A 24,348-nucleotide genomic window follows, 5' to 3' on the forward strand; every position below is an offset into this window, starting at 1 on the left:
CAGAAAACATCAAGGTCATCTCTGGAAGTCACAGAATCTGTGACCTCCGTGACATAATCTTAGCCTTACTCATAACTGCTGGCACTGGCTTTTATTTCAGAAAAGTATGAACCATGTATTTAGGGAAGGGTATGTGTGACATATAAAGAATTTATTATTATTGCAAACCTGGTGGTGGAGGAGAGGGGAAAGTGCAAGGTGTCAGATTAGGGGCCTCCTGACCCTGACTGTGTCTAACCAACCCAAGAACTGCCAACCACTTGGAACAAATAGCATTAAACCTGAAGGTTCTCAGCACCTGATAGGTCTCAAAATGTAATCTTAAATGGGGACTCATTGTTGATATTTCTAGTGGTGTCCTGCAGGGATCGTTATTGGCCCTACACTATAACTTTTCAATATCAATTAACTGGAAGAAAACATGAAATCATCACTGGTAAAGTTTGCAGATGACAAAAATTGGGGGAGAAGTAGGGAACAGGTCACAATTCAGAGTGATCTGGATCACTTTATAAACTGGGTGAAAGCAAACAGTATGCATTTTAATATTTAATATGGCTAAATGTAAATGTCTGCATCTAGGAACAAAGACTGTAGGCCATACTCGCAGGATAGGGGACTCTATCCTGGGAAGCAGAGGCTCTGAAAAAGATTTGGGGGTTGAGGTGGACAATCAGCTGAATGTAAGCTGTAAATGTGATGCTGTGGCCAAGAGAGCTAAAGCAATCCTGGGATGCACAAATGGGACTCTCGAGTTGGAGTATAGAGGTTATTTTACCACTGTATTTGGCATCGATCTGTGCCCAATTCTGGGGTCCACAATTCAAGATTGACATTGATAAATTGGAGAGGGTTCAGAAAAGAGCCATGAAAATAGTTAAAGAATTAGAAAATATGCCTTATGGGAGATTCAATGGGTTCTATCTGTTTAGCTTAACAAGAAAGTCAAGGGGTGACTTGGTTCCAGTCTAAAAGTATCTGCATAGGGAACAAATATTTAATAACCAGCTCTTCAGTCTAGCAGAGAAAAGTATAACATGATCCAGTGGCAAGAGAGTCCTGGTGTAGTCTCCTTGGTCTTCACCATGAAGTCTGTCCAACAGGAGCAGATCTAATTTTAGCAAACCTAGGGTTGCCGGAGAAAACACACTCCACCCCGATGTTGCTAGCTCAACAAGTTGAAGCTGGACAAATTCAGACTGGAAATAAGGCATAAATTTTCAACAGTGAGAGTAATTAACTACTGGAACAATTTACCAAGGGTCATGGTGGATTCTCCCTCACTGGCAATTTTTAAATCAGGATTAGATGGTTTTCTAAAAGATCTGCTCTAGGAATTATTTGGGGGGAGTGTGTTTGGGACTCTTCTGCTCCCCCCACCCCTAGGTTTGCTAAAACTAGGTCTTTTCCTGTTGGCCAGAACTCATGAAGACCAAGTAGACTACCAGGACTCTCCTGCCTAACAAGGGTGGGTTATTTGCATTATTAATGACCTCCGTGAATAGGCAGCTTAGTGCACAGTTAAATAAATTCAATAGATTCAATAAATACTACAGATTTTTAATCTCTGGCTTGAGTTATGGCTGTCTATTAAAGCTTATTTTCCATGATGTGTGCTTGTCTTACCATCATAACACATGTTGCATTAGAATCTTATCTGTTGGAGCAGACAGTGCCCCACATGAGTAAGATGCACCGTTGGGAGGGTGTGCTGGATTTGTTGAGTCCCCAATGACTTCCATGCTTGAAATTTTGTTTACTCTTTGGAGGAAGGGGGTGAGAGGGAGAAAGGAAAAACCTCCTTTAAAATGTGTCTCATTACTGATGCATCATCTCTAGTAATTTCCAAGGCAGCTTTTACTGTGTTAATCACCTAATGTGTTAAAGGCCAAAGGTGGAACCCAAAATACTGTCATTCAAAGACCATCACTGCAGTGAACTGAATTGGCAAAATACTGGCATAAGCCTGAACGATTTACATTTACATAGTGTCTCTTACCCCAAGTGCTTTAGACCCCAAGTTTGTAATTCATGAGATTACTCACGTGAGTAAGGGTGGCGGAATCGTTCCCTTTATGTATTGGGATTGTCTTTGATTGCCAGTGAAATGTAAAAGTCCAAGGCTTAAATGTACAATCAGCACTGTACGTCTGTTCAGGACAGGAAGTGAAGAGGAATGCTATATCCAAATGAAAGAGCAAGGGCAATTTTATGAGGCAAAACATAACCCAGTTTGGATTGTGTCTGGGGATATCATGGGTAACATTTCTTCACAAACAAAAACTGCCGTGGGGTCTCTAATGAGTACAAGTGGTCAGGCCTTCAGCCCTCTTTCCACTCGATTGGGGCACCTCTGGTAGCCCCCTGTGCTGAGCTGTTCACTCCTTTCTGATGATTTGAGTGAGTAGCACCTCTCTCTTCAGCACAGCAGCCCCTAGCACTGTGTTGGGACATCTGGGTCAGTACTGATTTGGGGGATAGAGTGCGTCCTGCTGGGTCACCCACATCCAAGTACTGGCCATGCCAAGCCATGCTGTGTTTGGGAGCCTACAGGATTTTAAAAGGAGGTGACGTGGCTGCAGGTCATGACAGATGAGACTGGTCACAACATAGATCAGATAGGATAAACCCTTTCAATGGGCTGGCCCTGACCATTTCCACGCCAAAGTTTTGAAGGCCATACAAGTGGAAATGGTGGGCTCGTTAGCAATCATTTGCAATAAATCACTAACCCAGGGGACTTGCCAGAAGGGTGGAGAACATGGAGTAGTGAGCTGATCCTTCAAGAGGAGCCATTGGGGAACGAAGAAAGCATGAGCTGAGCTTCTATGATGATGAGGAAGCTTTAAGCATTTAAATGACAGTTTAATGGCTTGGAGGATGCAGGGCTAGATGATTCCAATCCAACCTAAATACGTTTTTTGATAAAGCCACAAGCAATAGGCTGGGCTGGCAGCCTGGTGCTCTAAAGGGGACTGGGAAAAGTCACCAGGATGTGGGCTAAACACAATAGTTAAACCTGGGTAACTGTGATGTGATTTTTTTTTTTTTTTTTTTTTTTTTTGTTAAACTGTGGTAAGTTAGGTATGGACAGTCTAAACTGATATAAGCATATCCACATATGTTTACACCACATCAGTTTACATTTGTTTAATTAAACCAGGACAAATTTGTATGTAGCCAAGCCCTCTGTCTCTGTGTATAGGATGGAAGGAAAACGTTGTATCCCGTTCGTGCAGTGGCACACACAAAAGCATGGACCATCTCTCTCCACCGAGTGTGTTAGTGGGCTGTGTCACACTCTGGTTAGAGCAAAGGGTTCTGTGAAGTCAGCTGGGCTGAGACTGGAGTGTACAGTTGCATGGTTGGAGTGAAACCCTTCTCTTAACCTCGTCCTGGCTTGAAAAATCCCATGTTTAATAGCAATGGGAAACTTAATGAGTATAATATTTCTAGATATTTAATCCAATCCCATGAGAGTATCTGCTGGTTATCGGAAAGACGTCATCTGCCTTGCAGCCTAGCAGCAGGACAAGCTGTCTCATGAACTGCTCAGAGTAACCAGGAGTACTGCTGTGCCATGTTGGGGTGAGATTCTCTAGGCACTCTGGGCCAGGGATCTGGAGGAACTGGTAAAATAACCCAAACTGCCTATTCCCAATTTGGGGGATGGGGGAGCATGAAATGGCACAAGGACTAGGGAAGTTTGAAGAAGTGTTTCAGGGTCAGCATGAAATGGAACGTGGTTAAATCCAGATTATGTGCTGGGGACAAGGAATGACTGGAAATAAAGCTGGGAGAATATAGCTTTCTAACAAGCAATGTAGAGCAGAAGCCAGGTGGAGAATAGAGAAATCAGATGTGTATGTGGTGATCTCTTGGAAAAGCCCCAAATTTAAAGGCATTGTGTGCACATAACTGGTATAGTATAGTACAATTTAACTACTTAGATTGTAGGCAAAAGGACTGTCCATTTTGTTTTTTGTACAGCATCTAGCACAATGGGACCCTGGACAGCAACCAGGGTTCCTAGGCATGATGGTAATACAAATAATGATAATCTGATTAGTAAAGCTCAAGAGGTTTTATTGGTATAACTGTTCCCATATGAGGAGGGTAATAAGTTATGTGGTATAAGGCCCTTTTATACCAGTATAAGTGTTCACACTAGGGGTTGTATTGGTATAACACCACTGGTTTATAAGAAAAGAAAAATCACACCCCTAACCAACATAGTTATACTGGCACAAAACCTGTGTGTAGGCCTCCTGCGTGCTGCCTTGGGACATGCACGTGCGAGACATTCCCTCTTAGTTAGTAAAGCTGCAGTCAGGGTCCAGTGTCCACATCTGGGTTCCTCACTAGGTACAATGGACCTTGGTGGAGCAGAGAGAGCACCCAAAGGAAGTTGAATGGCTCACAAAGGCACATCTTGTAGCTGGCCAGAAGGAACTGGGTATCATAACTAGTGGAGTGCTGGGAAAGGAAAATGCTCCATAGAGGCAATGAGTAATATTGAACTCTTCTTAGTGCCTCTTCATAAATACAATCAAATGCCGTGTCAACATCTGTGTTAAATGCTTCAATAGACTCCATTTTTGGGAGATTTTTTGCAGTTGTATTTTCTATAGTCAAGGCACTCTAATACTTAAAAGATTTTCAGGCCTTGATTTTGTTTGTTAATTTCAGTTATTGGCATCTAATCACCTCCCATCACACCATGACCTAAGGGCCAGATCTGGGGGAGTGTGAAGGTCCACCCACATCAGTGAGAACTGAGGGTGCTTGGCAACTGGCAGGCTCTAGCCCTGATGGATAAAATTTGTGGCACAACCTGGTCTAGTCCCTCTTTCTGAATGGTTACCAGTTTGTTGTGATGGGGTACCACATGCTGCTCAGCACCCTAGGTCTGGGCAGTGACTAGTCTTTTGATCCTAACTCTGGTTCTGTCTTGCACCCTCCTGGATCTGACACTCATCTTGGGCAGTCTGGCTGTCTGGACCCCAGAACCAGCCCTGCCAAGCCCCCAATTACTTAGACATGTTCCCCCAGAGTCTACCTGGCTGAGAAAGTTCTGGTTTCCTAGTTATGCCCTTCAGGGACACTGTGGCAGTAAAGCAATGAATGGGCTATGTTAAGGGATTTCCCATTCACACATGCTTTACTCTTAAAAAGCACAGGGGAGTTACAGATCTATGGGGAAAACATTCCTGAATGCAGCCCCCTCAGTCTGATCTTGCCACCTTTTGAGAGTCCTGGTTTTGGCCTGAGCCAAAGGGGAGGCAAAGTTCTACCTGGCTGCACACTCTCCAGCTGTGTCTTCTGTTTCTGGCAATGAAACTACACAGTTGCTTAGAGAGCATGTCTCTTTTTAAAGCAGACTCTGACACCTGTTCCGCCCCTGCTCTTCTGCTGGGCAATTTCCATGCTCTGACCCCCACACTGGCTTCTGGGCAGAGAGTTGTTCAAGTCAGTGGCCTGCCCATAGCAACCCCACCATTCTAGCAGGGGAGAGCTAGGAAATATTGATGACCCTTGGTTGCTCTGTGTCAGCTTCCCAGACATAGTCTATGCAGTAGGTGTCAGGCTGCTGCTCCAGAATGAATGGGCAAAGCCAAATCCTCATAGGTGGGTGCTCACAGAACAAAAATGGAGTTAACAGGTTGACCAGACATACCTTCGCAGCCTGTCACAGAAAGAAAACAGCCCTTTCTAGTGAGGTGCAGTGGTTTGGGAGCTACTTTAAAACTTAGGAGAGCTGGGTTCAAGTCCCTGTTGTGTCAGACTTCCTGTGTGACCTTCGGTGAGTGACTTACTCTGTTTCATTTCCCTATTTGTGAAATGGAGATAGACCTGGTTTGGCTCACAGGTGAGTGGTTGCAAAGATAAATGCAGTAAACGTTGAGGTGCTCAGATACTATCAGATGGAGAATCTGCAAGGTACCCATCTTAAAGTATAAGTTGATAATGCCTTTCTGATCAGTGTGAAACTGTATTGGTAGCATTTGAGTAATCTGGGTGGATAATTTGAGTCTAGTTAAAAGCCTGGTCGTATCTGTCATGTTTGAAACAACCATTGTGTGATAAGATGCTGTCCCTTTTACAGCAAGGCAGTCTGGGAATCCCACATTTTACAGAAGGGGAAACTGAGGCACAGAGCAGTGAAGTGACTTGCCCAAGGTTGTCCAGCCAGCCAGTGTTGGAGTGCTTGAGCTTCTTTCTCTTTCTGGTGACAACCTGGGATTCAGCCTATGTTCGGTCACTGAATCCTGGTAATTAAATCTTAGTCTCTGGGACCCAGGTAACTTTGTGTCCAATAACAGTTAACTTCAGGGATAATAAGTCACTATTTAGCATCTCCACCATATCCATTCTCTGTGCAATGAACTTCCACTTGTTTTAGTATGAAGACAGTTAAGGCAGTTTAGTAAGAGAAGCAGAACATTTATCAGTGGCTAATGTGTCTCATGCAGGCCTCTTACATTAGCGAGCAGTTTTGATAACGCAATTATACCACCAACTAAAGAAACCAGATTTAATGAGCGTTCTTGTACAGTTAACAACATTTCAGCCTGTAGTGACTTAATTTAATAGGATTCCCTGCTAGCTACCTTCAATAGCATGCTGGCAGCTGGCTAGCACTAGAGTGTGTAGAATCAAGTGGTAAAAACTGAATCATTTTAGCAGGGGCGTAATATAGCCCATATCTATGAAAAAGGAAATCCCAGTGGTTACCATACAAATGCACACAGGTTAAAGGGCCCAAAACAGATTTGAAAGCACAGACTTGTAAATTCCCTTCCATAGGCAATTTCAGAAATTCCTGGGAGAGATCAGCACAAAACCAAGTCCATGCTGCTCCAGCCAATGCTGCAGACAAGTCAACAGAAGGTCATGGTCAGCTGAATCAAATACTGCTGTGAAAGGTCCAAAGAGCCAGAAATGAAAGATGACCCTCCACCTGCAGCAATCCAAAGGTTGTGTTAAACTTTGCCAAGCCATGCATATCATAGCTCTGAACTGCTCTATGGAAAGGGAGTGTGTAACAATAGACTGGAATATCTCTTCCCCTTCCTGGCCACCATGCAGTGTAGAAGAGGGAAGTGACAGAGCAAATTTACTCCCCTTGCTTGGTGTCCCATGCTGTCTAATCACATGTATCCTGGCCAGCCTCCTGTGGCTTCCCATAGATCCACTCAGCGTGCTTGAAAGGACAAACCTTCAGCAAAGGTGTCGGGTCAGGCCTAGATAGAGCTTCTCCAAATGGCTTGGCCTGCCCTACTGCCAAGTGCCTTCCTGGGAGCCTGCATGTTCTAGGCAATCCATGCCGAAGGTACCGGGGCATTAGACGTTTTGCTCTGGTGAGAGCAGGGTACAGTTGTGGTGTCCGGGCAGTTTTCGCCTCTCCAGGTGAGATGGATTGCTCTGAGGATACATTGACGCTGCAAAAATAAACCACCTGTGGCAGCAAGCTTCAGAGCCTGGGTCAACTGACTCCAGGCTCATGAGGTTCATGCGCAGGACTAAAAATAACAGTGGAGTTGTTGGGCTCGGGTGGAAGCCCAGACTCTGAGACCCATCCCCCTTGATGGGTTTCAGAGCAGGGGCTCAAGCCCAAGTCTGAACACCTAAACTGCCCTTTTTAGCCCCCTAGCATGAGCCCTGTGAGCTCAAGTCCGTTTACCTGGGCTCTCAGACTTGCTACCACAGGTCTTGTTTACAGTGTAGACATATGTTGAGTTCTTGTTCTAGGAATGGGACAGGTATGTGGATCTGGGCTGGAAAAAGTTTGAAAAGGTTCTTGCTCTGTCAGTTTGTTTGTGCAAAGTTGGCAGTCCTATGTGTGGCAGGAGCACTGGGGATGGATAGTTGGGTTGTCCTCCTCCCCCTTCTCTCCCCTGGCCACTGCTTACAGCAACTCCTTTGGATAATCTGGATGGAACTTGCCAATGCCATTCATAAATCCTTGGCAAGAAAAATGGTGGCTGCAATATGGAACTTTGGGGGGTGGCACTGTAAGGAGGAGAATGGAAGAATGCTGTGGAATATTATGCTGCATGCTGCCCCATGAGAGTGCTAACAAAAGAATGATTCAGTGTGTGACTGCACATGCCTGATGAGCCATGATCTGGCTCTTTACTGTATGAGGCTCAGTGCAGATCCTGTGAATGGGCTTGTTGCCATAGGAGTGCTATGCAGATCTCTGAATTAAGCTGCTGCTGCTTGGCTCTGGCTCTGAGCAGCACAAGCAGGGAATCCTGGAATGAAGGTTGGTTGTCAGGCTGTCACTGAGGGAATTCCTGGCCCTCTGAACCCAGACATGGCTTGGCACCTGCTCTCGGGTATATGGGGAGTTCCTAAGTGATCGGTGACCCTTTGTGGCTGCAATGTCAATATTTTATGTGGAAAGTAATCTGTATAAGATCCTGGGTTTGCACAGTGGTGTGTGCGGCAAACAGTCCTACAGACCAGCATCCACGGGGCTCCATCAGGGACTGGGAACGTGAGAGAGGGCCTGGAGTGTGGAATCGGGACTGGTTAGATACCAGCTTTAATTTCATCTTTCAGCTCCTTGTTTTTCCTGCTCACTCATTTCACCCCCTGCCATATCCATGAAAATGTCTCCAGTTTAACTAGTGGCATCTGGCTTGTCTGTGGGTCATGTGGCACTTCTTGGGATGTTGTTCAGGGTGCTCCCCCCAGGGCCATGCTATGTCTGCCCTCTCCTGGAGGGGCCGTCTGAAAAGTAGTTTGAGAGGCCGGGAGCTTAAAAATGGTTTAGGGAGATGGACCCAGAAATTGAAAATAGTTCAAGCAACCTAGCCTCCCTGTCATGGATGACGGTAGCTTTGCTATTATGGAGACTAATCTAATAACATTTATAGGGGAAGTGTGTGTGTGTGTGTGTGGGGGGGGGGGATGTCTACATTTAACCCTTTTACCTCTCCCTCCTCTTCTCCCTGAACCACTGGATATGGGGAAACAGATTAGGGGGAGAAATGGGCTTTGCCCTTTGTACGATGAAATTTCATCCTATTGCTCCAGTCATCAAGGTCGCCCAATTCTTCCTGTATAGTATTCCAGTCGTCTTTATTTTGCTAGTGCTTCTGATTTTGTCATCAGGAAATTTCATTAGCAAGCGCCTTTTTATGCAGAACTCCTTAATGGAAATATTAAATCGGTCCCAAGACTAATCCCTAAACACCACTAGTAACCTCCCTCCAGCCCGATAGTTCCTCTTTCAACACAACTTGTTGTCTTCGCTACTTTAGCCAGTTCTTTACTAACCTTACAATTCTTGTATTGATCCCCATCTTCTCTAGTTTAACTAATTCCCCATGTGGTATGATATCAAATGCTTTATTGAAATCAAAGTAGATTAGATCTACCACATTTCCCTTGTCAACAAAGCAACTGCCAAAAAAAAAATCACGTTAGTTTGATGTGGTCTACCTTTGGTAAACCCATCTTGCATTTCTCTCATTTGCCATAGCTTTATTTTTTCTTTCCTTCAAAATTTGTTCTAAAGCCTTGAGGTCAGATTAACGGGTCTACAGTTGCCAATGTCACTTTTTTCCATTTCTTAAATATAGGTCTGACTTTTGGTATTATCGAGTGATACTGCACCACCCCCAATTTCATAGATGAATTAATTAAAAATCCCTGCTGCTGGACTTGCACTTTCATGTGCCAAATCTTTCAGTATTTGGAGATGGACATTTTGACACATTAAACTGAGTTTTGCTTCCATCTCTGATGTGGAAACTTCCATTTCTGTACACTCCTTCCCATCAGCCATTCTGCCTCTGCCCCCATGTTCTACATTATCATCCTTATTGAAAACTGAAGCAAAGTATTCATTTGGTTTTTGGGTCATACCTAGTTTATCTTTAATCTCTACCCATCCTTGCTCCATAGCAGCCCCACTTTCTCTCTTCTTGATCTTTTTATTTACATATACTGTGTCTAAAATACCGCTTCCTATTTTGCTTTTAATTTCCTTTACAAGATTTAACTCAGCTTTTGCAATTCTTTATACTTTCTGACCTCCAAGATATAGTTTTCTTTGCAGTCAGTTCCTTCTTCCATTCCTTGTAGGCTCTCTGCTTACATCTAATAGCCTTTTTTGAAGTGATTATTCATCGCCCTACTCTGCCAAATTTCAAGTTCCTGCTCCAAAGCATCCGGGCACTAGAGAGTCTCAATGAGATGATTGTAAGAATTTTTTAATGTGGCAAAACAACATATTTTCCCTAGGCTAAGAAACAACTTAAACTGTTTTGGCTGAAACTTTCCAAAACAATTCAGCCTGAGGTAGACAACGGGCATGGAAAATTTCAACCCAAAGAGTTAGTATGCAAAATTATAAGCAACTGAAAACAGGATCTTATAATGGGAAGTGTTGGAAAACCTTAATAATAATGCCTCTCTGTCAAGAGATAGTTACATAGCTAAGAATTGTGCTTTGTTTCCTAATACTTAAGTTGCCTGCAAAAGCTTAATCTTGTCTCCTTTTTAGCCTATGCCTTATGATAGTCTCTTTAATTACATGAACAGTACACAATTTCACAAATACTACAATATGATAGCAACAGGCTTTTTCCTCCAGCTTTAGTCATCTTGCAGTGTTCATTTTGTCTTGATGCTCTCGGTGTCAAGCACCTCACTCACTTGAGAGATTTATCTAACACCACAACAGATTCAGATTCTGCAAATGAGGCCCTGATCCTGCAATTCACATCAAACAGATGGACTGCTGTGGCTGCAGGGAGCCCCATTTGACTTCAGTAGGGCTCTGTATGCATGTTGTAATGGGCAAGACTGATTTTCTAGTTTAAGATTGTGAATAAAACATTCCAAGTGTGCAGAGTTCTCTTCCTGTGTTGTCTGACAGATTGAAACATGGCACCGGTATTGTGAATGGCTATTGTCTGTTTTAGTAAGGTGTTAACTCTTAAGCTTGATGTCACTCAGCCAGATTTTTCTGTAATATAGGTACACAATTTATTTGTGTGTCATTATAGCAATGCAGTGTGCTAATTGGGTTACTACATAGACAAATGGCCAGATTAGCCAAGGGCAGAAATAGCACTGGACTTAAAGTGCTTGGGGTCACTTTTGTCTAGAGTGGTGCCAAATACAGATGTGACTTCAATAACTAAAGGTTTAATTATTACCTCAGGGCCATATTGTGCCCTCAATCTGTGCAAGTGTTTGCTGTTATTGGTAGGAGAGCCTCAGTGTAACTTCAGCCATAATTGCTAGTGTAATCTGGCCCTCCCCACAGGCTGAGTATGACACCCCTTATCTACGTGAATGTAGTTGTCCGAGCAGATGAGTATATTAAATGTATTGTGTCTATTTTTCAGATGCTTATAACTTTAGCCAACATCCATTTTTGGGGAGGCTGGAACATTCTATCATTCATATCTGTCCTGAGGGCACTGGATTTCTTAACTTCGAAGAACGATCTGTTCTGTTGGGTCTTGCTTGAGATGGTTGGGAACATGAGATATTTTGCTTATTTTTGTACCTGTTAAAATTGTGAGTTCTTTGTGGTAGGGACTGTCTTTTTGTCCCAGGTTTGTACAGCACCTTGCACAATGGGTTCCTGGTCCATGACTGGCGGTCATAGGGGATACCACGTAGTAGTACTCCTACTATTAATTCTTAAACTTCTTTAGATTCTGCCTCTGATCTCTGGTCCTATTACCTGGCTCATTTGGGAAGAGCAGATAAAAGTTTCTGCAGAATATTAAAGAAAACAGGGTGACTGGCTCTCCTGAAACGTTATGTATCTTATTGGCAGCCAACCTAAAATATTAAATTGATAGAGTATTGGATGCCAAGCATGTAGCTTGTATGCACATAAGCTCTTTATGCAGCAGGGACCATCTTTTTGTTGCATGTTTGTACATAGGGTGACCAGATGTCCCGATTTTTATAGGGACAGTCCCAATTTTGGGGGCTCTTTCTTATATAGGCACCTATTACCCCCCTACCCCATCCCAATTTTTTCCACTTGCTATATGGTCACCCTATTTGTACAGCATCTAGCGCAAAGGAGGACTTGTGGCACCTTAGAGACTAGTACTCCTTTTCTTTTTGCTAATAAATAATACGGTGCCTAGCACAGTGGGGCCCTGTTCTATGACTGGTGCTGCTAGGCGCTACCGTAATACACCTAATAAAAAAATAACCATTCCTCATTGCTACCCCAGTAGAATCCAGCAGACTTTGTAGATGACACACATTCAGGCTAGCACAGGGTCAGACACCTTATATATTTGGAAACTTATACATAAAAACTGGTTATAAAACTCTCCTGCTCCCATTCACAAAGGTGAATAAGTTGCTTTAAAGTTTGCATCTCAGTCTAATTTTTATAGCCCCTCTTCCACAGGCAGTACCCAGGATGCACTGCACGGAGCTAGGGATTAGATTCGGCCTGTATTCCATGTCTTTGTTTTCTTTTTTCTTCCCTCTGTCTCTTTTCCCTCTCTGTCCTTTTGTCCCCCTGACTCTCTCTTCTGATTTGTAAGTGGAGCTGCCCGTGGTGGGAGGGGATCTCATGATTCATCCAAGTGTCTCTCCTGAGTTCATCAGGGGCTTGTCCTTGTAGCTAAGAGCGCTCTCTAGGACAGGCTTTTCCTGTGGCTCTGGAGAGATCACTTACCCGATAGGGAGACTCCTGCCCATAGTCTCTCTTGAATATATAAACTGGTTTTCCTTTGCCAAAAGAGCAAAACTCAAGAGCTCCACTTGAGCCTGCAGCCACACACTAGAGAATGAAAGAAGCTGCTTAGGGCCACTTTCCTCTTTGTTTGACTGTGTGGCTACAAAGTCAAGTGGCAGAACCTTGCATTCCATCAGTGGAGAAGGAAGGAGACCCACTCCTGGTATGTCCCCTGTAATGCTGCATGTGTAGGCAGCTGTTGAAAATTTGAGGGAATGCAGTCGCCTCCATCTGTCCAGCCAGGCCACTCTCCAGTGCTGCATCGTCTCCTGAGCTGGAGCCATTTGCTTGGGCTCTCTGCTTTCCACGGGAATTCTCACTCCTCAGCTTTCCAGGGCTGAAGATGTTGCTAGTGGAAGCCAAAGCCCAACAGATTGCCAAAATGGCTCCCTCGACCGGATTCACTTACACCCAGCTCACTCGCTAGCTCCCCTAGGCCTCTCTGAGCCAGCCAAGTCAGTGCAGTGATGGGGTCAGGACCACTATAGGCCAGGTTCCTGCAGGTTTGGTTGTGCAGTGGGAGTGAGGTGATCTGGATTGCTCTGTACCATTGAATTATAGACTATCAGGGTTGGAAGGGACCTCAGGAGTCCAACCCCCTGCTCAAAGCAGGACCAATCCCCAACTAAATCATCCCAGCCAGGACTTTGTCAAGTCTGACCTTAAAAACCTCAAAGGAAGGAGATTCCACCACCTCCCTAGAGAACCATCATCCTTACAGTTAGGACATGAGGGATTTTTACTTTGCAATGTGAGGTTAACCTGAGTAAATGGCTTTTAAAAAATCAATGTTTTTAAAAAAAAAAAAAAGCCCCCCCAGAAAGCCTGTATTTAAGTCCTCTGTCTCAAGAGCTAAGGCCCCATATCTTGTGAATACATTTTTTGGGGAGGAAAGGGCAGAGGGGGGGAAGTCCCGTAGTGGTCATTGCAGTGGGACCCAGGACACCTGCTGTGGACAGCACTGCAGTGCAGTGTCAGAAAACTGCTTATAAATAAATTGTGATAGAGGAGTTCTACAGCCTTTGCTCGCCTGGTGCTTGCATTACACTCTCTGATTTGCAATAATTTCTTAATTACTGGCAGAACAGAACAGATCTCTGTTTAATTTTCAGGTTTTCTGCTGTAGTATTGTCACCTGTGACTTCTCTCCTTGTTACTTGGAACAGGAATATGGAAATCCCTGTCTCGCTTTACCCACGCAGTTTCCAAATGAAGAAAATATTCTCTCTGCTCCTACAGTTCTCTTCTTTCCAGTGTCTTATGCTGTACCTCACTGTTTCCGAATTCCTTCCGTCCCAGCATGAGAAGTGACAGGCTAGCATCTCTCATGTTGAAGTCTTCCTCTCCTCGGGGTGGGGAAATTGCTTGTGGATTTTTAACATCTGCTGTACTCTGTACTTTTTAACTAGCAAGGGCAGGTCAAAGACATGCGCCTCGCACTTGGAGGCAAGGTTCCTAGATCTCGTTGGAGTTTGTTCCACAGTCTCACGCAGCCCTGAGAAAGTTCCATCTCCTGCATGGATGAGTCTTGCCCTTGGAGTGGTACCTGTGGAGTGAGGTGGGGCTATTATTCCCATTGCACAGATGGAAAACTGAGGCTGAGAGAGATAGTGACTTGCCCAAGGTGCCACCGGGAGTCTGTGATAGTGCAGGGAATTGAATCGGAGTCTCCCAAATCGTAGGCTAGTGCCCAGACTGCTGGACTCACCTTCCTGTCCTACTAGAATAGTCCTTGGGGACTCAAGCTACTGTTTGGGGTGCCATCCCTGGAGCCATAGTGACTTTTCTCTTTTCACTTAGTGAGGTTGCTAATGTGGAAGCTCTCTCGTTGCCCTTTACTGGACTGTGAGCAGCTCCGCACAGACAGGCCATTTAGCCAGAGGCTTTTCCTGTGCCAAGAAGAGATTGTCTGCACCAGCTAGCTCCTTTCAGATCACTGAAGCCTTCGGAAGCAGCACAATCTCTGAACTGCTCACTGATTGGGTCCAACTGTAGGTCCCAGCACACTAGGTTCCTGTTTCCCCTAATTAGAAGGCATAATAGCGAAGGGAGAATAGGGTCTGTACGCTACAGGTGGATCCAGGAATCTGGCTCCCAGGACCTCTACTTTAGGGAAGTCTGAAGCCATGTTGTGCACCTGTACCTTGCCAAAGCCCTATATCCCACAAGCCTAAATACGTGAAGCAGCATGCCTGAACTACAGTCACAGGTGAATAACCTTAGTATTGCCCCTTAAAGTGTCGTCATGTCCCCGTGTCGTTCCCCCCCCCCCCAACCGCCTTCCCCCCCAAAAAAACAAACCTATACACACACATATATATTCAAGGACCGCTCCAGCTTTCAGGCTTCAGAAAAAGACCCTGTTACAGACACATCTGAAGTCTTGTCACGTGGCTCCCTTCAACCAAGCCTTGTGATAAGGAACATTCTCAATTGTTCAAAACATGGATCAAATCAGCTCTAGTTTCATCTTAAATTATTGGCCTGGGTGCCAGAATCTTTAGGTGGAATTCTATGGCCTGTGTATTGCAGGAGGTCTGGCTAGAGCCTAACGGGGCCTTCCGGCCTTTTAAAACCTGCGTTGCTCTTTGGAGCACCAAAAGCAGGTGAATTTGCTTCTATGTGCATAATCCTAAATGGATCATCTGCATAATTTACTGAGCTGCCTAATTCTCTTATATTGGACACAGGCCACTAGTGACTTCTTTCTTCCCTAAGTAAAGCATCTTTCCCTCCCTCCCGCTCACCAAATGGAACATTTTAATCAGGTCTCTCATTCTCTGGTCTGCTAGAAAACCGACATTCATGGCATAGTATAGTGTCTCTTAACATGGAAATATTTCTGTTTGCCTTGTGTCAGAGTTCCTCTTCATTTTCCCTAATGAGCCAGAGGAAAATGGATGATGATTTCTGCAGTGGTGACAGCTTTATTTTAAAGGTTGCATCTTTGTTTCCATTAAAAACCTCATCATCCCTTGGTAATAATGTGACAATTTTATCTTTTTGTTCTTGGTCTTGACCTGGTGGTGGTTTTTCCTTTTTTAATTTATTTTTCCTCTATAGAATGTTTGAGCATATAATCCTTAAAGAAGGTGGGTTTTTTGTTGTGGTTTTTTTTTTTTTTTTGGAGGGGGGGGCGGGGTGAGAGAGACCTTGAGGGTTTTTTGGTTTGTTAATTAAACATTGCACAGAATTACAAGCTGCCCATCACATGGAGCTAGTTTTCAAACTCCTATTTCTCCCTGAAAAGTTATTTAATAAGTTTTTTACAATTATACCTAGGTCTTGTATAGCATGTTGCAGTGATTTTAAAAATCCACTTTTATGCATGAGCAATTACTTGGGGCTTTTGTTTCATAATTGCCCTTGGCATTGTGAATTTGTAAAAACCTGTAACAGTTTAGTGCAGAGTTCCAGACACATAGTTGGGCCAGTTTATGTAAAGGTGTGATGCTGCAGTGATTTTTGTAAAATTGCCACAACTTTGTATGTGGACTAGGGTTGCCAACTGTCTAATCGCACAAACCCAAATGCTCTTGCTCCATCCCCTGTTCAGTCCAGCCCCCCTCCCTCCATCGCTAGCTTTCCCCAACCCTCCCTCACTCTCACTGGACTAGGGCAGGTGGGTGGGGATGCTGGGTGTGGGCTCTGGGAGGGAGTTTTGGGTGCAGGAGGGGGTTGGGGTGCAGGCTCCAGTCGGGTGGCACTTACCTTGGGTGGCTCCTGGAAGTGGCGGCATGTCCAGCAGCGGCTCCTAGGCTCAGGGGCAGCCAGGCAGTTGTGCACACTACCCCTGCCTGCAGGTGTAATACCGACAGACCCTGGTCGTCAGCAGGCGGGATCAAACCTGGGACCTCTGGAGCTTAGTGCATGAGCTAAAAGCCAATTGGCTCTTAGCTAAGGCTGTAGAACACACTCATTTTATATCCCTCTCTAAGTGGTCTTAGTGCCACTAGATGGCACAGAACACCACACCCAGGAGGTATGTGGGTTACACAGACACCACACCAGCAGCTCCCATTGGCTGCAGTTCTCTGTTCCTGGCTAATGGGAGCTGTGGAGTCGGTGCTCATGGTGGGGGCAGTGCGCAGAGAGCCCTTGGCTGTGGCTCCGCCTAAGTGCTGCGGACATGCTGGCCTCTTCTGGGAGCCAGGGCAGGTAGGGAACCTGCCTTAGCCCTGCTGCGCCGCTGGACTTTTAGTGGCCTAACATCTCCTGGATTGGTTTCAGTCACCTCTGGGAGATCAAGCCCAATTCCGAGAGACTCCTGGCCAAAGCGGGAGGCTTGGCAACCCTAATATGGACACACGTTCATCAGTTTAAACTTGGCTTGTATTGGTTTACTTGTTCCCTGTTAGCTGGGCTTAAATCAGTGTAATGTGTCCACATGCAAAGTTGGACATGTTTAACTAAATTGATGCTGTAGTATGATGAGGGGAACTGGAGAAAAGGTCAAGTTTCAGGAGGGAACCAGTTTGTAGCATCAGGGCTCAAGAATGCAAGTCAGGGCACAGTCTGTTGGTACTCAAACACGAGAGCATCAGCAAGTAATGCCGGCAACTCAACTTGCATAATAAAGATCTTTCCTAGAGCTCTGCCTGCCTGGTGTGTATCTTATTACTAATGAAACACCTGCAACATTGCACCTTTAGTTAAACCGATACCACCTCTGTATGTAGACAAGCCCTAGTGTTTTTAGTGTATCTATGTCATGGTGATGGCTCCAATTCTTAGCTGCTTAGAATATCAACTCCATGTAGCTTTTAATATGGCCAAATGTAAATATATGCATCTTGGAACAAAGAATGTAGGCCATACTTGCAGGATGGGGGGCTGTATCGTGGGAAGCAGGGACTCTGAAAAGGATTTGGTGGTCATGGTGGATAATCATCTCCTAGTGGGAACAAATGAGATCCTTAGATGCATAAACTGGAAAATTCCAAGTAGAAGTAGAGAGGTTATATTACCTCTGTATTTGGCACTGGTGAGACTGCTGCTGCAATCCTGTGACCAGTTCTGGTGTCCGCAATTGAAGAAGGATGTTGATAAATTGGAGAAGAGTTAGAGAATAGCCACAAGAATGATTGAGTCTCACTGTAAAACAGGTTCTCTAATCCTTTAGAGTTTTTCTTAACAAAAACAAGTTTTTCTCATTTAGCTTAACAAAAATAAGGTTAAGGGGTGACTTGATGGTGGTTTATAAGTACCTACATGGAGAACAAATATTTGATAAGAGTGCTCTTCAGTCTAGCAGAGAGAGGTCTAACATGATCCAGTGGCTGGAAGGTGAAGCTAGACATGTTATTTCTAGTCTAAATTTGCAGATTTTCAACAGTGAGGGTAATTAAGCTTTGGAACAACTTACCAAGGGCTGTGGTGAATTCTGTCCCTGGAAATCTTTAAATCAAAGCTGATTTATTATTTATTATTATTATTATTATTTTTATTATTTATTATTTTTAAAAGGCATGCTGCAGTTCAAACAGAAATCTATTCAGGAAAGTCCTGTGATATACAGGTGATCAGACTAGACCAACAGTTCTCAAACTGTGGGGCAGGACACCATAGTGGATCACAACCCCATTTTAGTGGGGTCACCAGGGCTGGTAGACTTGCTGTGGCCCAGGGCCGAAGCTGAAGCCCAAGCCCCACCATCTGGGTCCAAAGCCGAAGACCAAGGCTTCCGCCCTGGGTGGCGGGGCTCATGTTATAGGCCCTCCACCTCTGACTGAAGCCCTTGGGATTTGGCCCCTGCCGGCCTGGGCAGCAGGGCTCAGGTGGACTCAAGTTTCAGTCCCCCCTCCTGGGTTTGTGTAGTAATTTTTGTTGGCAGAAGGGGGTTGCAGTCACTGTTCCCTCTAAGTTGTGCATGTGTGTGCGCACACACCGATCCTAAACCCCGCACGCACAAAAAATTGCATGGAAACAACAATTTGCACAGAAGAAATTTTTTGCGCACATGGACTCTCAAAAATTAGAGGGAACATTGGTCGCAGTGCAGTGAAGTTTGAGAACCCCTGGACTAGACTATCACAGAGCTCATCTCTGGTGTTAGTCTGTGAATATATTTAATATACCCTAGGCCAGGTCTTCAGCTAGTGTAAATCAGTATAGCTTTACTGAAACCCATGGAGCCTCATCTGTTTGCACCTGCTGAGGTTCTGGCCAGGTGTGTGCAATGTAACCACTGTCCCTTTGTTCTGACTGTGTTCAGATCACTGTTGCATTAATGAAGTGTTTTGCATATAACCGATATTTGGAGGAAAAAACAACCCACAAAACTTTGTAGTGTAGCTGCCACAGAATGGCTGCGATGTGCCACCCCAAAGGTGGCTGCATGACTTATCCCTGCATGACTGACAAGTGCTTTGGGAAACTTTATATTCTTTGTTTCACGTACACTGATTATTAACTTTACAGTAGTATTTTAATATGCTGGCTGTTTTAGTGCCTTGATCTTAATTTTCTAATAGCAACACTCCAGTTCCCAATTCCTTATGAATAATAAGGTAATCTTGTAAATATAAAATGTTCATTAACATTTCTCTCATCCTCACACTGAATTTGTGTAACTTTTTATGTTGAGCCATCTTGTTTGAACAAAGGTATTTTTGGCTTTTGTACAAATGAGAATATAATCCTTTTATTTTTTTTAATATCTGTAATCCAGTAAGAATGTTCATATAGGGTCTTTCATATGGAATATCCTAAAGCATTTTACAGACCTGTGTATAATTTTGCTTCATACATAATTTGCTGGTTTAATGGCAACACTTACACAATCAGTTTTAGACAAAAAGTGAAGAACACAGTGTCCAGTAGAAGATCCAGGAGGGCAGGATTTAGGTATGAGGTAATCACTAATAGAGCTTTGGCCAGGATGCACAGTGGAATTAATATCTGTTGCAAAAAGTGCAAAAGGTTCTCTGATGATGGACTGATCAGGGCCTCAATTTTAAGTCTCATCCAAGAGTTTTGCTGGTTTAACTGACTGTACCCTAGAACTGATTACTGACCCAGAGCTCCCTGATTGCCCCTCATTAAAACAAATCTGTATTTAGGCAAACTGGCTCCCTGTGGGGGCCGGTGGGAAGGAGGCATGCAACGTGGTCCTTGAACATGCCACCAGCAGGACCATGCCACAGTTGATAAAATGCTTATTCATTGCAGTGCTAGTCTCTGGCAAAGTAATTTGGAAGGGAGGTGAGTGCTTGGGGTTTGTCAGCTGACCTTGCTTATGGGGGATCCGTTCCCAAACTCTTCTCTCCCTGTTGATTAGCAGCCAGGATGGTCCCTGATGTGGAGGAAAGGGTTTTAATCTTGCTATTGGTAGCGATTGTCCGAGCTCACTAAGCACCTGCCATGCCAGTCTTTCAACCTCTATAAATAGCCTCCCACCCACAGCACCCAAGAGCAGGTGCATGCCCCATGCTGTCACTCACGCTAACCAGGGCGCATTTTAAAAATAAGCTGCTGGGGGCAATCCGGGCAGAGGCTCTGGATCCTCTTGCCGCCTTTCCCTCTCAAGAGCCTTTCAAACTAGGACGTTCCCAGCTCTCTCCCCCAGTGGCACCATGTTACAAGGCTACTCAGTGATGTTACACAATCACGCCATTCCTCTCCGAAAGCCATTTCAGGGAAATGCTTGAGGGCCGGAAAGGGGCTATGCCTGTCACTTACAGCTGGGCATAAAGTGTGAGGCTAGAATGTGGTATTACCCATACTAAATCAGATCATTGGCCTATGCAAGCTCATTTTTGCCTCTGATAATGACCCACACGAAATGCTTCCCAGAAGGGCAAACAATTCCCCAATCCAAGCCTAGAGACTGTGTAGGGTTGGGGGAGGGTGGTGGTGGTAGTGGGGGACATGAAGTAACTTCCTTCTGACCCCAGCAGTGAAGCCTTAATGCCTGAAGTACAAGATCAGATTAATCCTGTATTTGTAGGTTTGCAAGCAGTTCTTGGCCATAATATTTAACCTCCTCTTAAAATTCAGCTGCAGCATTGCTCCCTGAGATCCTGGAGTGTTGCATTCTGGGGAAAAGTTATTCAAATAACTTTGTCATGACAAGCTGCACAAAGTTAGCTGGGGCCTGTGTGGAACAAATAGCAGCTGATGAAAAAGAGCTGCTTTTGCAACATTTAAGTTAATTCTAATTAATTAACAATGTAACATATCTAAACTAGAGCAAGGTGCAATATATCCCATGCTATTTCTGCCACCTCTTTCATTTCACCTCAAGTAATAGACCATTTTCTATTTGCTTTTCAGCATAAAGTGTGTTGTTTTTTTTTATTAGTACCATGGAAGGCATAATAGCTGTTCAGATTCTCCTTCCTGATACTATAACCAAAATCTGCTGTCCTTTGTTTCCAGTATAGCTTGTCTTCAATCGCTATGTCCTCTAGTCACACTGTGTATGCTACCCCCTGGGTCCCAAGGAGCTCTGAGCTATGGAGCTGGGGCTGCCCATGCAGAGCCAAGGTCAAAAGTACCTCTTTCCCTGTCAGGTCTGGTGCAGGATTTTGGAAACAGAAGGGAGATGCCATGTAGCCAGGGGAGCAAATGCCTCTGAGGCTTGTGAACCTAGTTTTTTTTAATTTGAGGGTATACATTTAAATTGAGCTTCTATTATGGTGTCTTTAAAAAGTTTCCATGCAGCTTGCAGGGATTTCACTTTTGGCATTGTACCTTGTTAAACAGGAATTTTAAAACTTCCTCATTTTTGTGTCGTTTCCCTTTCTGAAATTAAATGCTAAAGGCTGCTGTGGTGGTTCTGCCCGCACAGGGATGTTAAATGTTCTGGTCACGGTTACCAAGTTCTTCAGGTATATTCACTGCTTGGACTAGATCCCGTGCTCCACTTAGGACTAAAACAAGAATTGCCTCCCCTCTTCTGGATTCCAGGACTAGCTGCTCCAAGAAGCAGTCATTTAAGGTGTCAAGAAACTTTATCTCTGCATCCTGTTCTGAGGTGACATGTACCCAGTCAACACGGGGATAGTTGAAATCCTCCTTTATTATTGGGTTTTTTATTGGTTTATCCTCTCTAATCTCCCTGAGCATTTCAGTCACTAACACCATCGTGGTCAGGTTTACAGAAGTATATCCCTACTGCTATATTCTTCTTATTCAAGCATGGAATTACTATCCATAGAGATTCTGTGGTACAGTTTGGTTCATTTAAGATTTTTACTTCATTTGCCCTCGTTGCCAAGAAGGCCAACAGCATATTGGGCTGTATGAGTAGGAGCATTGCCAGTAGATCGAGTGAAGTGGTTATTCCCCTCCATTCAGCACTAGTGAGGCCACACCTGGAGTATTGTGTCCAGTTTTGGTCCGCCCCCACTATGGAAGGGATGTGGACAAATTGGAGAGAGTCCAGCGGTGGGCAACAAAAATTATTAGGGGGCTGGGGCACATGACTTACAAGGAGAGGCTGAGGGAACTGGGCTTGTTTAGTCTTCAGAAGAGAAGAGTGAGGGGGGATTTAATAGCAGCCTTCAACTACCTGAAAGGGGGTTCCATAGAGGATGGAGCTAGGCTGTTCGCAGTGGTGGCAGATGACAGAACAAGAAGCAATGGTCTCAAGTTGCTGTGGGAGAGGTCTAGGTTGGATATTAGGAAATACTATTTCACTAGTAGGGTGGTGAAGCACTGGAATGGGTTACATAGGAACGTGGTGGAATCTCCATCCTTAGAGGTTTTTAAGGCCTGGCTTGACAAAGCCCTGGCTGGGATGATTTAGTTGGGGTTGGCCCTGCTTTGAGCAGGGGGTTGGACTAGATGACCTCCTGAGGTTTCTTCCAACCCTAATATTCTATGATTCACCTTTTTTCACGTCTAGTGCCACTCCCCAGCCAGCACAACCTATTCATTCTCTCTATATATAGATACATAGGAAGGACAAATATATATTGTACCACTGATTATCCTCATTCCACCAAGTTTCTGTGATGCCCATTATATCAATATCCTCATTTAATATGAGGCACTCTAGTTCACCCATCTTAGTATTTAGATACCTAGCATTTGAATATAAGCACTTAAGTTGTCACTTTTTAGCTGGTTTCAGAGTAACAGCCGTGTTAGTCTGTATTCACAAAAAAGAAAAGGAGTACTTTGTGGCACCTTAGAGACTAACCAATTTATTTGAGCATAAGCTTTCGTGAGCTACAGCTCACTTCATCGGATGCATACTGTGGAAACTGCAGAAGACATTATATACACAGAGACCATGAAACAATACCTCCTCCCACCCCACGCTCCTGCTGGTAATAGCTTATCTAAAGTGATCACTCTCCTTACAATGTGTATGATAATCAAGGTGGGCCATTTCCAGCACAAATCCAGGTTCTCACCACCCCACCCCACCCAAAAAACACACACACACAAACTCACTCTCCTGCTGGTAATAGTTTACCCAAAGTGACCAGCAGGAGAGTGAGTTTGTGTGTGTAGGGGTTTTTTTTTTTGGGGGGGGGGGGGTTTGAGAGAACCTGGATTTGTGCTGGAAATGGCCTACTTGATTATCATACACATTGTAAGGAGAGTGATCACTTTAGATAAGCTATTACCAGCAGGAGAGTGGGGTGGGAGGAGGTATTGTTTCATGGTCTCTGTGTATATAATGTCTTCTACAGTTTCCACAGTATGCATCCGATGAAGTGAGCTGTAGCTCACGAAAGCTCATGCTCAAATAAATTGGTTAGTCTCTAAGGTGCCACAAGTATTCCTTTTCTTTTCACTTTTTAGCTGTCTGCCATTATGTGATATAATTGAATGGGTCTCTTTCATTTAACTGTTTCTCATGAGATCCTACCTGTACTTTATCATGTTCCATCCTCTCCTCCTTACTAGGATATAGAGATTCTCTATTAATAGATCCTCCCCTAAGGATCTAAACCATGTGCTCCTCCACACCGGTCAGCTTTCCCCCAGCCCTTTAAAATTAAAAAAGAGTATTAGAACAGTTTTTAAACTGTGCCAGCAGTCCAGTTCCCTTTTGGTTTAGGTGGAGCCCATCCTTCCTGTATAGGCTCCCCCTTTCCCAAAAGTTTCCCCTGTCCCTAATAAATCTAACCCCCTCCTCCCTACACCATTGTCTCTTCCACGCAGTGAGACCCTGCACTTCTGCTCGTCTAACTGACCCTGCGTGTGGAACTGGAAGCACTTCAGAGAATGCTACCATGGATGCCTGGACTTCAGTCTCTTACCTAGTCGCCTAAATTGTCCCTCCAGGCCAAAAGGGACAAAAAGTCTGACCTGAGTCTTAAATTTCTTGAAAGACCTGTTCTTAGTTAATTTTAACTCAATTAGAATCATTTTAAGACAGAGGTGGGCAAACTACAGCCCATGGGCCACGTCTGGCCCGCAGGACCATTCTGCCCGGCCCCTGCTGCGTGGGGTGTGGCTGGCTCCAGGTGGGTGGCGCAGCTGCCTGTCCTGGTGCAGCCACGCTGCCAGCCACCAGTGCTCCAGGCAGCCCGTTAAGGGGGCAGTCAGAGTGGAGAACAGGGAGGTTGAATGAGGATGAGGGCAGGGGTTCCAGGGGCTGTCAGGGAGAAGGGGTGGTTGGATGGGGCAGGGTTCCGGGGGGGGGGGGGTGC

The 24,348-nt window shown here is 44.6% G+C and overlaps 1 protein-coding gene across 9 annotated transcripts in view; it reads left to right on the forward strand.

Annotated features, from left to right (window-relative positions):
- Window positions 1–24,348, forward strand: part of WIZ (WIZ zinc finger) — a 157,635-nt gene that overhangs the window by 22,077 nt on the left and 111,210 nt on the right. The window lies entirely within an intron of this gene.

Source organism: Lepidochelys kempii, chromosome 20 (assembly GCF_965140285.1).
Source record: "Lepidochelys kempii isolate rLepKem1 chromosome 20, rLepKem1.hap1, whole genome shotgun sequence".
In the NCBI taxonomy this organism is placed as follows: domain Eukaryota; kingdom Metazoa; phylum Chordata; order Testudines; family Cheloniidae; genus Lepidochelys; species Lepidochelys kempii.